Consider the following 15,934-nt stretch of genomic DNA (forward strand, 5'->3'; position numbering starts at 1 on the left):
CATTCTTGGAAACAATATCTCAAGGAACACAGGAATTACCTGAAACATGGCACAAACGCCCTCTTGGACCTAAGGATGAATTCGTTTAAATTAGATGGTCAAAGGTGAAAGTCACTGCAGCCTGGCATCCATCTCTTTGATGTCACTGTGACCTTGCTAGTCTCATTCTTGTGAACATAATATGTTAACAACATATTGAAAGAATTTGGAGCAGGTGTCTTGGACTTTGAAGCAATGATGAACTATTTAGTATTTGGTGGTCAAAGATCAAGGTCACTGTGAAATTCTAAACATGTTTTGACCATGTCTCAAGATTACAAGCAGTAATTATGACAAAACGTAACACAAACGTCTAATAGGATAAAATGATGACATTTTATATCCTAAAGGTCAGAGGTCAACTTCACTTTGACATAGCTTCCTTGCAGGAGCATCCATATATCGTCAGATTTGCCATTTGTAATGGTTACATATGAGTCTGGACAGACATGAATGTAAACTGTGAGTGCAACTTGACCGGTTTGTGGAGGCGCACAACCATAAGGTGGTAATTTGAGTTCTCTGTGTTAATTTATTTGGAATTACAAAACAATTACAAAACATTAAAACAACTTAATTTGTTTGAACTTTATCATCTGTCTACAATGAGGCAGTTGTATTTCTTGAAAACAAACTAGCCTTCCAGTGGTGTTAGATAATTACACACGCAGAAATCTTAATTAGTGTTTTTTGGTGCATCCAAACAACAAGGTGTATTCGCACACAAATACAGTGGACATGATTGTAATTCTATACTTGTAAGTGTTCTCAATGATAAGATTCTTTTCTGCTCCCCTAACACTAATGTTAAAGCTGCTCTGATCAATATTTCAACACTTTATCACTTGACTATATGTGGGTGAAAGGTGTCACTGGTAGTGAGGAACCCACAGATAATTACCACCAAACTCTGCAGTTCCCCTCAGCGCTACCCAGAATCTTTTGGTTCATTTTTTCAACTTTACCGTTGTGATTAAGTCTCAATGCGTTCACTGGCCTTTTTTTCGCACAGCAGGCAGATGTTTTCAGTGAAAAAGCTCTAAAAGCCAATATATGTTATACTCGTCTTCAGACCAAAACAGGGTTTAAAAGAGAGTGAAGATTATACTTCCACAAACACCGGGCTTTGGGCCAGGAGACCAGCATTTGGCACCTATGAACAACAACTTTGGCTGCTATGTCTGTGCCGGCTGGGTACTTAAAAGCAACATCCATGAGCTTTTCCCTACCATAACCAAATAGTTTTGTTGCTGAAACCTAACCGCCGACCTCTTCTTACCGCCACATTCATTCCACTCAAAGCAGGGAGTTTTTTTCTTTTTCTATGACATCCACAATCTTTTCATGACCATAACCAAGTAGTTTCACTGCCTTAAGCTAACGCCGACCCCTTCGTAGTGCCAACCAGGGTTGCAGTGGTTGCAGTGGCAGTAAATACACAGTAACCTTGTTAGCCCTGATAGTTTAGTTTATGTACATGACATTTTAAATACTCACAATTCCAATAATATGTCAGCTTTAAACTGCTTTAAAAATACACTTATGTACATGTATGTATGTCCTTTATGACATGTCTAAGAGTGTTACCACATTCATTTATTTATAGTTAACGTTGTATTTTTTACTTGTTGATATATTCAGCTTAGTCTTTATTAATTTGCAACCACTTTTCATTTGCATATTTTTAGTTTGGGCTCCTTTCTATAGAGCATCAAAAATATTTTGAGATTTTCCATGTGTTTTACAAGTTTGAAAAATTAAAAATTTTTTGAGGTCTTTATATTCACAATTATAGAGCACAGATTTTGTGAGAGACGGGGCTTCACTTTGGCTTAAATCAAACAACCTGCTAAAATAATGAGTAATGATTCTTTGGAAGTTTTCCATGTTACCACCTTCATGACCCTCCACATGTATGTTAACTGTGCAGCATACAGCAGAAAGTAATGCTTACAATGCTCCTGTAAGCCTTTTCATCCCCTATAGTCTGAGGGCAAATGTTGCACCATCTCTGCCTCCCTGCAGAGCAGACAACACTCCCCTGGGACGGGATCAAGGTGTGTTTCATGTCTGGTCAATGTGATAACCTCACAACTCGCCCTCAAATGTACATCAGCAACATGCTTTCATTTGGAAGCTTTACACGTCCTCCTCGGAGAAATACGAGGCCCCAAATTCCCCGAACACCCAGATGGCTGAACCCCCTTCAGAGCAGCCTGGTGGTTAACCTTCACTGACGCTGCATGACACAATTTCTTCTTCACTTCGCCTGAACTATGCCATTTCACAATTTTAATAGCGAGACTGTCCTGCAGCAGCAGCTCATGCACCGGCTGAGCCAGGACACATGGCGTGAACGCCAAACACAGCCTGCAGGGCCAAAAGACGCGACCTTGGCCTGATCTCTGCTTCCAATTCTGCAGTTTTCCAGGCCCGCGCTCCAGCTAGGTCACAGTCTGCGGTGACCCTGGCGTCCTTCAGCCTGGACTGCAAGCTGGCTGAGTGCAAGAACTTGGCAGTAATGGGCTGTTAGTCCAGAGACAACTGTGGTTGTTTGAGAGTTTGGGATAATTGGAGCACACTGATTATGGTAGATCTACTGTAAAATTTGTGCAATGCAACAAATAGCAGTGTTAATTTTGACAGGTATTTTAGATTTAGTCTTAGTCTTGAGATGAAATTGTCTATTAGTCATTTTTATTTTTTATAGTTTTAGTCTAAAAAAGTGACATTTAAGTCAAATCCTAATAATTAATTAATCAATTAAGTTAAGATGTTTTGTTCTATTTAAACTAATCTAATTAGGCTAATACGAGCCCAATAAATTAGAATCAAGTTGACAGGTTGTATTAAAAGCACATTTAGACTTTTTTTTTTCTGAAACTACAGATCATTTCTACACACTCGGACAGTTGCTCCAGCAGAGGTTTGACAGGTTAGATGGATGATTTACGAGCACACATTTACTACTCACTGTTTGAAAAGCTCAACATTTCTCTGTTTATGGTTTTAAGAACTTTGACACCACAAATAAGTATTCTGAGACAATGGGATTTGTACCCAGGTTCATTTAAACTCTGAAGTATTGATCTCTCTGTTACGAAGATAATGGAGTCTCCTATCTGCCTGTCAAACAGCATCAAACCATAAACCTTCTCTAGACAGTCCAGATCTGAGTGAAGTCCTGCAGGGAACAGATGTGAGGAGAGGCCGGCTGCTAACAAACCAAGCGAAATGCTAACAGCCACCTCTGCAACTAACTAACTCCACAAATCCATTCAACAGCTCCACCACCTGAAGTCAGGCACACACAGCTGGTTATGTACTGCTGAACCGCAGATCAGAAATCGCACCAACAGCCTTTGTTGCTTCAGTGTGAGTGTTTTGCATGCTGGTGAAACATCCTGGTGGAGACCGTTTACTGGAGTTTACAGTCAGTCGGTTCTCCGATCTCATATTGCTGTTCACACAGCGTTAGAAAATAAGCGCAGGCTCGGCTGTTCTTGGCCATTCTGTTCTGCTCTTCTCTCGTTTCACTTTGAATTTCTGTTAGTCTATCACTGACATTTTCATCTTGTCAATGAAAATGAAGATTCTGTCAAAGTTTTTATTACAATGATCTATTTTTAGCTTGTCAGCTTCTCGTTTTCGTCATGGAAAAAGAGGCTGTTGATGAATAATTTCCATCATAGAATTGTAGAAAGATCTAAAAAACCCTGAATAACCACAGTAAGGAGCATGCGTTAGTGAAGAAAAAGCCTGCAAGTAAGACGCTGGGGAAAAAAATCAGCTTGATCGTGTCTTTACTGTAGAAGGAAAAGCTTAAGAGCAGCAGCCTGCTCCCTTTTCATTGTGAATTAAAGAAAGAAAAAGATATAGCATGCAGCACTTCCTAACCCTAACCCTAATTTTAGAACCATGCCATTATTTTACACCACACTACTCATAAATCAAAGTGGTCTAGTGGTTTGACTGTAGTAGCTAACAAGGTTATGAGCAGGCACACACACTCACACTCGCACGCACGCACGCACGCACGCACGCACGCACGCACGCACGCACGCACGCACGCACGCACGCACGCACGCACGGACACACTACAAGCTCTTATGAAGAATTCGAGGTGCTGATTTGCGTTGGGGTGTAAATGAGAACTTATGCTCCACTGCTGCTCAAGTGACCAAGATGTTAAGTAGAAGGAACTATTGTCTCAGAGTTCATGCAAAGTGAAACTGCTGTGTGAGGAGGTATCAATTATTGGTCCATACGATCAGCAGACAATGTGCCTACAGGCACTTAAGTGGTTTTATCAGTCACCTGATTGTAAACAGAACACCTGGTTTCATTTCTGAGGGAGAAACCTGATTTCCTGGCACTTAACTAGGATGCTAACAGGAGTTTTCATGTGTACATGTGCAAAGAAAGACAAATATCACTCTGAGAGCTACTGAGTGTATGCTTCATGTCAATATTTGGAGGGTTGAGGTGGGGGTGCATGTATGAAATGGGCGGTTTGGGGGTCAAATGCAATATGTGCCAAAAATTCACATGTCCCCTGCGTCCCTGTGTGTTCCTGACAGCCAGTGGTGTAATGTAATAAATAAATAAATAAATAAAAGTATTAATACTTTGATAGAGTACGTAAGTATTTTAACTTCTACCAAAGTCATTATCTGGTAAGATCTGTTAACTTTTTCTCAAATAAGGCTTTCAGGTAGTTAATCAACCACTGCCAACATCTTCACCTGTCCTGAGAGCTGTGCAGCAGCATGAAAGGGAAAACTCTCCATCACTGTGCCCAAAAAAATCCCAGGACCAACTAAAACTGAAATAAACAAGTCTAAATGTTTATTTCCACAATTTTCAAATCAAATTTATGTCTAAAAGCAGTTTACGGGGCAGACTGCCACTGCATTGCCATTTCTCTATTTTTTGCATCCCACTGTTTTGAGAAAGTTCTGACAAATAATGGTCAGAAGACTCGGTAGCACATTTTTGTACAACATGACTTCCCAATATGCACAGGCTCTCGCTGTGTTTCTTTCTGTATTTCACCTCATTAGTTGATATCAATAAAAATTGCAACCAGCTTTACACAGACACATACACACACACACACTGAGAAGTAACTGCCTCATCTAGTCTGCTAATAACAATCGTTTCCCCTCAGCTTAGGCTGATTACCTTGTCCAAGCTTTGCCTTATGGGGATGAAAACTTTTAATGTTAAGTTTATTTTTAAAATATAATTTCTCCTCTGTGGGAGAAAGAGGGTTATTGAAAAGGGTGAAATTGACTTATAAAGTGAAGCAATGTTGATAAAAAATCACTACTTTCCTGACTGGTGATTTATGAAAGTTTGAATTGATCTGCATGCTCAAACAACAATCTGAGTAAACCCACAAAGAAATTCAATGTGTGCAGGTAAATCATAAAAACTCCAAAAAAGGGTTATTAAACTTATGACCTGAATAGAATAAATAAGTATAACCAGACCAGGACTCAGTGGGCCAAGATATGCACAAAAGGTCCAAATTCAATTTAGCCTTTCTGCTACAGAAGATTACTACCCTCCTCTAATGATTTCGTTTTGTCTTCACACACTAACAGAAAAAACAGATTTTGCAAACCATTAAACGCAAATAATCAGTCGATACAGATTTCACCCAAGGCTCAGGCCTCAAGCTTCTTTCAAACCTGCAAAAACCCACTGCAGGTGTGGTGAGTCTGTAATCAGATGTGCCAATACAAAGAGACAGAGCCTTTAACTGAGTGGGGATGAAAATCAGTCACACATGGTCTCACAGGGACAAAGACGGGGGAGAATAGAGGAACCAGGACAACCTTTTTGAAACAGAAATTTAGACGGAGCCGACACTCTGAGAAGCTACAGTCAATGCAGCACACTGACATGTGGCAGGCTATAGTGAAAAGTCAGTATTGTCAGAGAAAACAGAGCTGTATGCTTAAAGATTTTCATATGGAAAATGTTGTACAGAGAGTGCTGTATCACAAAACAATACCTGTGTCCATGTGGCGCACTAAAATCAAACTAAAACTCAAAAAAATCAAGTACTGTCGAGCAGAGAACAGCAGGAACTTGCTAGTACTAAATGCAAAGGCATCATTATTGGTTTTCGTGAAAACACATGCTCTATTGCACAAACTTTTCCTTTTTGGGAAACGTAGACACACTGTCCATTTCAAAATAGAAAATAATCAACTGTCCAATCACAGCTCAGAGGCGCGACCATGGGTGCGGCTTATCAGCACTATGGAGCTGATGGAAACCATGACGGACAACCTTTTCTATTAAACAGTCTCGTATGTTAGCAGACAGAAAAGACGCTGCTGTTGACTGTACTTAGCTACATCTGTAGTTGGTTTTCCATCCAAATCAAGACCAAATTTTAACTGATTTTTTGTTTTAAATCTGCAAAAGCAAAGGCACATGTCTGCACCTTTCTATCTACTGAAAATTATGTTACATTTTATACAGAGTAATCTGCACAAAGTCTGATAAAGTTATGTCACTTGCCTGAAGAACACAAGTTTGTACATGAAATCAAAATCAAAATCTGGTCCTCTTAATCTAGAAAGATGGGACTTTACCAGACCTCTGCAACCAGCTGTCCATCTCAAGTTGCGGGCCACATTTGCCAATACTTGCATAACACACCCAAATTTCTGACAAGATTGTCTGCAGTCAAGTTGCACTGTGGGTAATGTAGGTGCACATTTGACAATGAAGAGGAAAGTGTGGGATAAACAAGAGGATTTATCTTTTTCTGCTGCATCGATTTCGTTTTTTTATTGTCTACTGTGAGTTTAACTGTGTTATAGGGAGAAAAACGCTATGCAATGAAAACTAAGTACTCACCAGATCTGCATATTTACTTTAACTAAATGTTTCCCTGGTACGATGCATATTCTCACCATTATTCAACAGAGACCACTGACCTTTCACTCACTTCTCTGCTGGGCCCTTTTTCACCTGTCAGCGTCTAGTTACATATCTCATGTTGGCTCTCAAATCCTAATCCTGCCTTCATAGGGATTTACAGTGGAGGCAATGATTAAGTGGACTGACCTTCAACCAGAGGACCTGGGTTCATGCCACCGTGACAGCAGGCGTATGTCCTTTTTGAAGTATCCTTGAACAAGACCGTGAATCCTCTGCAGCTCAGGGCTCTGTTGCCGATGCTGTACATTGACTGCACTGTGAAGGAAAGACAAGAAAAGACAAAGATATTAACCAGGGACTAATAAAACCCATGTTACCAGTAGAATATTTAGTTACATCTGTTGTAGAGACACTGATGATTAAATGATAAAGCATTTTTGTTGGACAACAGCTGTACAGATGCAGCCTTGTGAGCAAAGTTGTGGACAGCTGGGGAGACTGGCTGGTGAGGGTGAATGAATATCGGGTTTATAAAAAAAACAAAAAATCTCCACTTGAGGAGGAACAAGGCAATTACTGTTTTTTGGGGTTTTTGTGAAGCCGTTAAATGGTCACATGTTTAATTGAAAACCACTGTGGTCATACATTACAAGACAGCCTTGGGTGTGAGTGTAATAACTAAAAGTTTACTGTTTTTGTCTGGTACTGCTGAGAGAAACGACTGAGAGACGCTAAGTCAACCTTTCCTTGAATAAAAAAAAAACAAAAACCAAAATCAGAAATGGTGCATTGAGTAGAAAGGCCATTTCAATCAATTGCAGTATTCAACATAATTGGTGGTCTGATTCTTAAGGTATAAATTTACTGCTTTGGCAGCTTTGGGATCATAGTCAGAAAGGCTACATGCACAACTAATGGTGTATCTGCATTAATTATCCTCCTTGAGAATGGTTATGTTTGAGAAAACACCAGCCCATTCATCCCCAACCCCTCCCTCCCTCTCGCGCTCACCATTGATTGCTTTGTTGATGCTGCATGTTAAAGCCGGTGCATTTGGAAAATGAGTTATTAGCAGCTCTTCTTTCATCATATATTAGCTGCTAATTACTGACAACACATAAGCTTATTAAAGTCTTTGGAGGACTACAAGATAAATAAAGCACCCGCTGCTTGGTGATGCAAGGATAGAGCTGTTATTAAATACACACATACAGTTTTACTTAAGAAAACTTTTTTTTGCAAGTACACAAAAAAAGAGCACATGAACAAACATGCACAAAAAGCTCTGACATTAAGAAATAATCTTTGTGCTTCAGGCTTCTGAAGGTGCAGTCCTGCCATCAGTTCACTGAGTCTGAACTGTAGTGTAAAGGCCTGCTTGTTGGACTTTTAACCAGAGCTTGTAACAAAATACAAAAATACACAGTCATAAAAAGCTGTTTATTTGAGCTTTGACAATGTGTTTCACATAGTTAAATAATATGTCAGCAGACTGATTAAAAACAAATGTTGACTCTAGTTCCAAAGAGTTTAACTAAACAGTTGTAACGGTTTTGCTCTTTCTCTCTCTTTTAAAGAGCTCAAACCTTTGTCGAAACTCCCAGTCGACAGTGTAGTTTCTTTAGATTATTCCATTGAAGCTTATTAGAAAAAAGCTCGAAGTGTGCAGTGGGGTATTACAACCCAGTCTCACTCCGAAATCGTCACACGATGACAGTTGGGCAGTGAATGTCCACGTCAAGCAATACCGTGTCTGTAATCCCCGCCACACCAAGCTTTGATATTCCGAGGTCGGAGTAAGAACGGGTTGCATAACCACATAATAAGGAGGAGCACAAGTGCACCTATAGAGCGGGCGGATGTGGAGGTTGATGGGCCACACAAACAACTTTTGTGTGGGAGTCTGGAGCTGTGTGTTTGTGTGTTGCAAGTTCGCGTCCCGTGTGTGTGTGCTTTCTACACCTTACCATGTGACCTTTTTGCCTAAACTTAACCATCTGTGACTTTGGTGCCTAATCCCAACCATCATGACAGTCTGCGCTGTTTGTGTGAAAAGCGACCGTGCAGCATCATTCCACCGCGTGCATTTCTGTAGGGGGATCCCCGCACGTCATAACTTCACGTGGGAAGGATACCTAAAACGTTATAGGTTGACGTGGAAGGTCACCTGATGAAACGTCACGATATGATGAGTTGGGAGTGTGAATGTGTTGGGTATTACAGAGGTGGTTGTTAAGGGTTATAGTAGACAGCTTGGGTCGCGTATGTATTGTTTTATACCATCATACCTTTCTGAAACTTCTCCACGTTTTATGGTATATGATGGTATTTGTGTGCCTGCAAGCTCTCTTAGCTTAATCATAAAATTTAAAGAAAGGTAATATTATTAAACATATTCTCAGAAAAACACAGAGTCATTCAACTTTACACCTAAATTCCACTTTCCTCTTTCACTGAACTGAACAAAATTTAACATTATCCTAATGTTTTTCTAATTCACTGCAAAATACATTTCCTTCAACCACCTTTTTGTTGGTAGTTTAGTTAATTAGTCCAGTTTCAACAATCACCTATTCCAGTTTGGTAAAAAAAAACAACAAAAAAAACAAGGGAGGTGTGTGTGGTGCCAACAGTCTGCTCAGCAGCAGATTTAGCTGTAGTTCCATATTGGCTTCACTGTATGCCCACCCAATTTTGATTAGTCCAATTAAATGCAAAGGAATTTGTACAAATTTCATATGTAACTGTACATCACTCAAATATTTCATTTTAATGGGAGATGGAGAAGTTAGATGTTCTAACTTCTGTTTCATAGGGATTTTAAACTTAGAAAAATGAACCTTACTCTTGTGACTCTGGTGCATTTTCAGTTCCTCATTTCAGTTTTACATTTGTGTCTTATTTTTTTCACTTTAAATTCTCTTACCAAAGGCATTTTCTGAGCTTAGCTCACTGCAAGAGCACTTCGGTTATTTAAACAGTGGTGATTAGTGTCATCTTGCAGAATAAAACATAATGTTTAGATGTGTGGAGACATAAACGCTGGTGTAGACAAGTCTATTCTGTTTAAAAACTACCACCTCCCCCTGAGAACCTGGTTTAAAATCTTCAGTATTTCTCTGAAATATTAAATATCCATGAGTTTAACACTGACAAACTTCTTAACTGTTTTTTAGAATCAAATGTATTAGATGGGTCTATATAAAAATGTCAAACACATAAACCATAACATAAAAACTAAAAAATGAAAAAAGCAAGCAGGAAAAAAAAAAACAGATGAGAAACATCACAATCTGCCGGCATATGAAACACTAAATTCAGTCCAATTTAACACCATTAAACAGCTCTATGTTTTGCTTCGTGCTGCAGGATGACAGAAGCAACTTTGTGACTTTGTTTGTCCTTCAGAAATGTAGCTAGCTGTGGCTTTATTTGACTGCGATGGAGTCCAACAGGAAAGCAGAAGCCCAGTTGTTGTTTTTGGAGAGAAGCTGTAATTACCTGTGGGCTTCTCTCTCACTTGATTAAGGAGGAAAAACTAATCCTGGAGAGCTGAGACTGAAACACACACCAGCAAAGATGCAAAGCGTGCACACACACACCCACACACATACACACACTATGTCCTACAGAGGCATGCACGTCCATGAACACACAGGCGTGCACACACATATACATATACACACCATTACAAAAGCCCAGAGGCCCACAGTTTAATTGAACTTTCCCACCGATCTACTAACTGTTTTCTTCCTTCTCTTTTTTCTCCTCTCTTTGTTAATCAGTGGAGAGTTCCAGGTGGCGAAAAGAAAAACAGAGAAGCCAAAAAGGAGGCAGAGAAAGAAAAATAAGAAAGAGAGAAGAGGGGAGAGGCAGAGAGAGGTGGATGGAGGAGTAGAGGTTTTTAGATGGGTAATGTAATCCTGTGGAGGAAACGGTGAGACCGAGGGGGAAATGAGCTTTTACAAAGGAAACTTTATCAAAGGATAAATTGGAAAAGTGGAAAAACGTATACTTCATAGTTATCAAGTAAACGCCCACAGCTGAGGAGGAATTTAGAAACTGATTATGAGATACTGAAGTGTTGTCGTAGGTTTAAAAAAGCTTTAATTGTGTGTGTGTGTGTGTGTGTGTGAGAGAGAGAGTGTGTCCTGTTTGTGGGTAAGTGTCGGTGTTGCTTGGGTTTTATTTAAAGTTGCAAAGGAGTTGCAAAATGTCATTCACAGAAACTAATCATAACTTTCATGGAGAAAAAAGTATTCATTTTAGTGAAACCAGTGTTATTTTAATGGTTGTTCTACAGAGGGGGAAAAGACTGCTGCAATAACTTCAACTACTGGAATTACAATCTATTAAATGCGTCTACGTAGCTGGTGTCTTGAGGACAGAAACATCCCCAGGAGTACATGACACAATGACCAACAAAAAAAAAGTCCAAAATCTGCTGAACTCAAGGAATCTCAGTCAGTTAAGGGGTCTCCAACTAATGATTCAAATCTCTTAATTTCAGGAGGCAGCCCTAGTAGAGAGTGCTACAATGCATAGTCATTTCCCTGCTGCAAGTAGACTGCTACATGTAGCAACATGCTAACACTGGGATAATCTCAGTGACTGAATTTCTCCCCGATTTTCAATCATATTCCTGCTGAAACATGTCCGGTTATATTTGAAAGCTTCTATTTGGGGTTTTTTTTCCACACAAAAAGAGGGCTGCTGTTCTCTATCATCATCATTCGATGATGCTGTAATGAAGGTGCAGACACACTGAGATGCGAAAGACCCAGAAATGCTGACCAATCAGAGCAGATGGGGTTTTTCGAAAGTTGGGTTTTAAAAGACGGGCGCTAAAACGGGACATCTCAGACAGAAGCTGAATAGATGTTCCAGCACAGACAGTATGAGGAAAATAAAGTGTTTTTTTTTTTTACTGTTAAATCATGTAAAGATTCTCTTGGAGAAACCTAATTACAAGAATGCACCTGAATACAAGCATAAAAAGGTCCCCTTTAACAATAGCTGTTACAGAAGTGTCCACGACACTGTGACAGCAAGTCAGCAGCACAATATCAGGACCCTGAAACCAGAGATTACAAGAATACAGTTATCACGGATGTTATTATTGATACCTTTCCGACTGTGACATGTCAAAATATCTTCGGTGAAAGAACACTGTGTAATCTTTAAATTGAGGCTTTGCATTTTTAAAGTATCTCTCTACTGCCATAGCTAGAAGTTGAGCACAGTTTGCGTGTACTTAGATTGCATCTGCCTGTCTGTACTGTCACTTTCACTGAACATGCACAACAAAAACACTCCAGTGGTCAAAATTTCCACATATTAAGTACGTAATGCACCTTAAGAATTTGCTTGGTGACGGATGCTGGAGTGACTGAAAGGTCATTGGAAAAATCTCATTATTTTGATTTGTGTGTATTCTTTATCACTGAGTATTGTAATGTAAACCGCTTTGGCAATTTTGTTTATTTTCTGACAGTGATACAGAGTGAAGCATCTTTGAATTTGTGTGAGCGAGAGAGGGGAAGAAATGAGACGCACACATATCTCGCTGACAGCTGAAGCTTTCTGTCTTCTTTTTCTCTCTTTCTCCTCTGTAATTGCAAACGCATTTATTCCAGCTTTGTAGCTGGCTTATTCACAGCTGTGTCTAGATAGCAGAAGGCAGTTTCAGACACTTATTCTTTATTCCCCAAATTGAGAAACATACTTATCAATGCAAATGAAATGAGTGCTCTGAAAGGAGGAGGAGGGGGAGGGAGCGGTGAGAGGAATACAAAAAAAAAAAAAAAAAAAAACAGAGGGAAAGAGAAAATCCACAATGAAACCAATCAGTGTTGAGGCTGCTGGGAGAGAGACAGGGGAGCAGAAATCATAGAAAGTGACCATTTTTGTCACTTCATTTAGCTAATTTGGGTTGTGTATCACAGCATTCAGCACAGTATGACAGAGAGAGTGTGAAGGTAATCCAGTTAGCTGAGAGACAGTCGTGCCTCGGCTCTCTCCTCCGCTCACCGACTGGCTCTTTTGTGTCGGCATTCTGATTGGCTGAGTGCTGACCAGGCTAAAAGCTTTTGAAGTAGAGGTGAAGAGCAATTAGAGTCACTGTCACACACACACACACACACACACACACACACACACACACACACACACACACACACACACACACACACACTTTACCCCTATCTCGCACACTCTGACACATCCTCAGAAACACCCTCTTCTCTTTTTTACCGTCCTGAGTGTGCACATACTATATAAAACATCAATAACCAACACATGCTAACATCACACTCACTTTCTTTTACTCAGACACACCACTCACTCGCTCACTCACTCACTCGCTCACTCACTCACTCACTCGCTCGCTCGCTCGCTCACTTGCTCACTCTCTGTTTCTCTTCGCTATAACTTTAATACAAAAATTCTATACATAAATTGTTTTCATTTTTTCCCCACATTTAATACACCAAGTGAATCACGACCCAACCTGCTCTCATACTCAGGTTGTCAAATACCGACACTTTGTTGTGACTCTCAGCATCTCATATGTGATGCACAGCTGAAACACATTAGAACTTGTGATTAATGTTGTGAAATGGTCGCAGTAAAGTTTAGGCAACAAAAATCACCTCAATCCAGTCTCTTTCCCAACTCGACAAATACTGCCGTTTGATCAGTGATTTCAGCGTCAGACACCTACGCAAAGAGACAACTTTTGTGAAAGTATGATAAGTCACCTGAAGGTTTAAGTGTATAAAGCTGCCGGATGGCTACAGTTTGAAACACTGTCCGTAACAACAAAGTAACAGGAGCTGGAAAGTCCCCATAGGGCAGGCGGGAGGCGAGGTGGATGGGTCCAACAAATCTCTGGACCTTCACCCAGGAGCCTGCTGTTCGCTCCCATATGAATACTAACAGGTGTATATTGACAAAGAGTCCCAGAACGTCAACAACAGACACAGAAGGGTACCTCGTGCATCATTTGTTGACGTGAAGGTCAACTGACCAAATGGCGGTATTTGACAAGTTGGGATGAGAATGTGTTGTCTACCTCCTCTTCCCTGATGCAGGAGCCCTCTTTATACTCGTCTTTAAACTACTCTCTTTATACCTGAAAGCCCAATGCTTCTCATACAGTGGCCAAAGAGTGCCTTTAACATCTAAAATACACACACAGTGCACATCTGAAGCCATGACAATGGGTTGAACAACTGTGTAAATGCAGATACGTTGTTGGCCTTGAAACAGCACGGCTTCCTTTAGCCCTCGACTCAAATCACTGCAATGTCAGCACAAACAAAATAGTCTGCATTAACACATCAATTCCAAATGTCCAAAAGGGAGTTGTTAGCCTTTGCTCTTGATCTGTCCTTTGTAAAATTGTTAGATGACGACAGAACTGATGTAGAGGAGCTTCACAATGTTACCAAGCAAGTATTAAAAATAACATGAATTTAAAGTAACATGCAGTGGCAATCAGTGCTAACGTTTAAGCTCTGTCTCTTTACAATATTCAACATTTAGGAGGACTTTTGTGCTTCTACCTTTGGCATCTACTCAAAATTTGCGGAAAAAAAGACGCTTGTGGAACCTTTAATACTTTAAAGAGACAATCGCATTTAATTGTGGGCTTGCTGTAAAAGTTGTTTTTTGCTGCTGCTGGCTAAAAATTAAAGGCCAATTTAAGGGTAAAGAGGATTCTCCTTCTTTCTATTTTGAAAGGTTGGCTGGGTCATTAAAAGAGATTTTTTCTAAAGGAATCAATACTTATATCAATATTACATTATGGTTTTCCTACTCCCTATTTCTCTATTCACCACAACACCCCCTCTCCTAATGTTGCTTCCAAAGGTCTTGGCGAGAAACACTTTTATAAAGATGATTCCATTATTGATTCAAAGTACTGCCTTAATTTAACCCATACACAAATGCAGGTGAACGCAGACGCATGGCATTAATGCACATGAACACAAATGAGTAAACTTGCACAAATCACACAGTCAGTCGGCTTTGCCAGTCGACAGGCATGGCAGGCTATTAAGTTCTGTATTTGCTGGCAGCAACTGGGAGCTTTCAACACTCTATATTCCTCTAAGAATCGGTTGTGCCCTCATTGAAATGGTACAGATTCAAACCTGCAACCTTGCTTACTTTAACCACTGACTCATGCTACCCATTATTCAATCACCATAAATACTGAGGTGTTAAGGGTGACACACAATATCTGGACCAATTCAACATGGTTAGGCTGACACCACAGTCAATTCAAGGCTAATAAATATTGATTTTGTAAATATTGATCTATGTGATGCCATGAGCTTGATTGAAATCTAAAAAGGTGGGTCAGAGGTGTTTGTGTGTGTATGTAGCGTGTTTGACACTATTGCATCATTGTTTAAAAAGTGAAAGATCACTGTCAGAGGGAGTTTAAGAGCATTAAATAACACATGGGTGGAATATATATGGGAAAGTTACTGTTTGACGTTTAAATGCAGATAAGGTACAAGATTGACGTGAGAAACTGGACATCCAACCTATAAATGTATGGTCACATTTGGTTTGTTGAAATTACTATTTTAGCTTTCTTTCTTTTAAAATGGTTCACTACAAGGTGAAGTATTTATCAAAAAGAGCAGTTGTTATACAATAATTAATGGAAAAGACATTTTCTATAGAACAGGTTGGTATTTAACATCTAATCACAACTTATTACTAAGAACAAAGTCACCATCTGTGTTATCTACGGATGTAAATGTGTGGTAATGTATGTGCTAAAACATTAAATGTGTGGTTCAGGCAGGATTTGTTGAATGTGGTTTTAGCACACAGAAACTGTACAACAGTATTTGGTGATTTCAGTGATATTGTTGAACTACAGACACACAGATTTGTGTTTTATAAGGCATGCTGAGGGTGTAGAAGCAACCCCATTATGACAATCTATACATAGTAGCAATTTTTTTAGCATACT

This window comes from Plectropomus leopardus, chromosome 4 (assembly GCF_026936395.1).
Source record: "Plectropomus leopardus strain MGB_pleo_1.0 chromosome 4, ASM2693639v1, whole genome shotgun sequence".
NCBI classification, from domain to species: Eukaryota; Metazoa; Chordata; class Actinopteri; order Perciformes; family Serranidae; genus Plectropomus; species Plectropomus leopardus.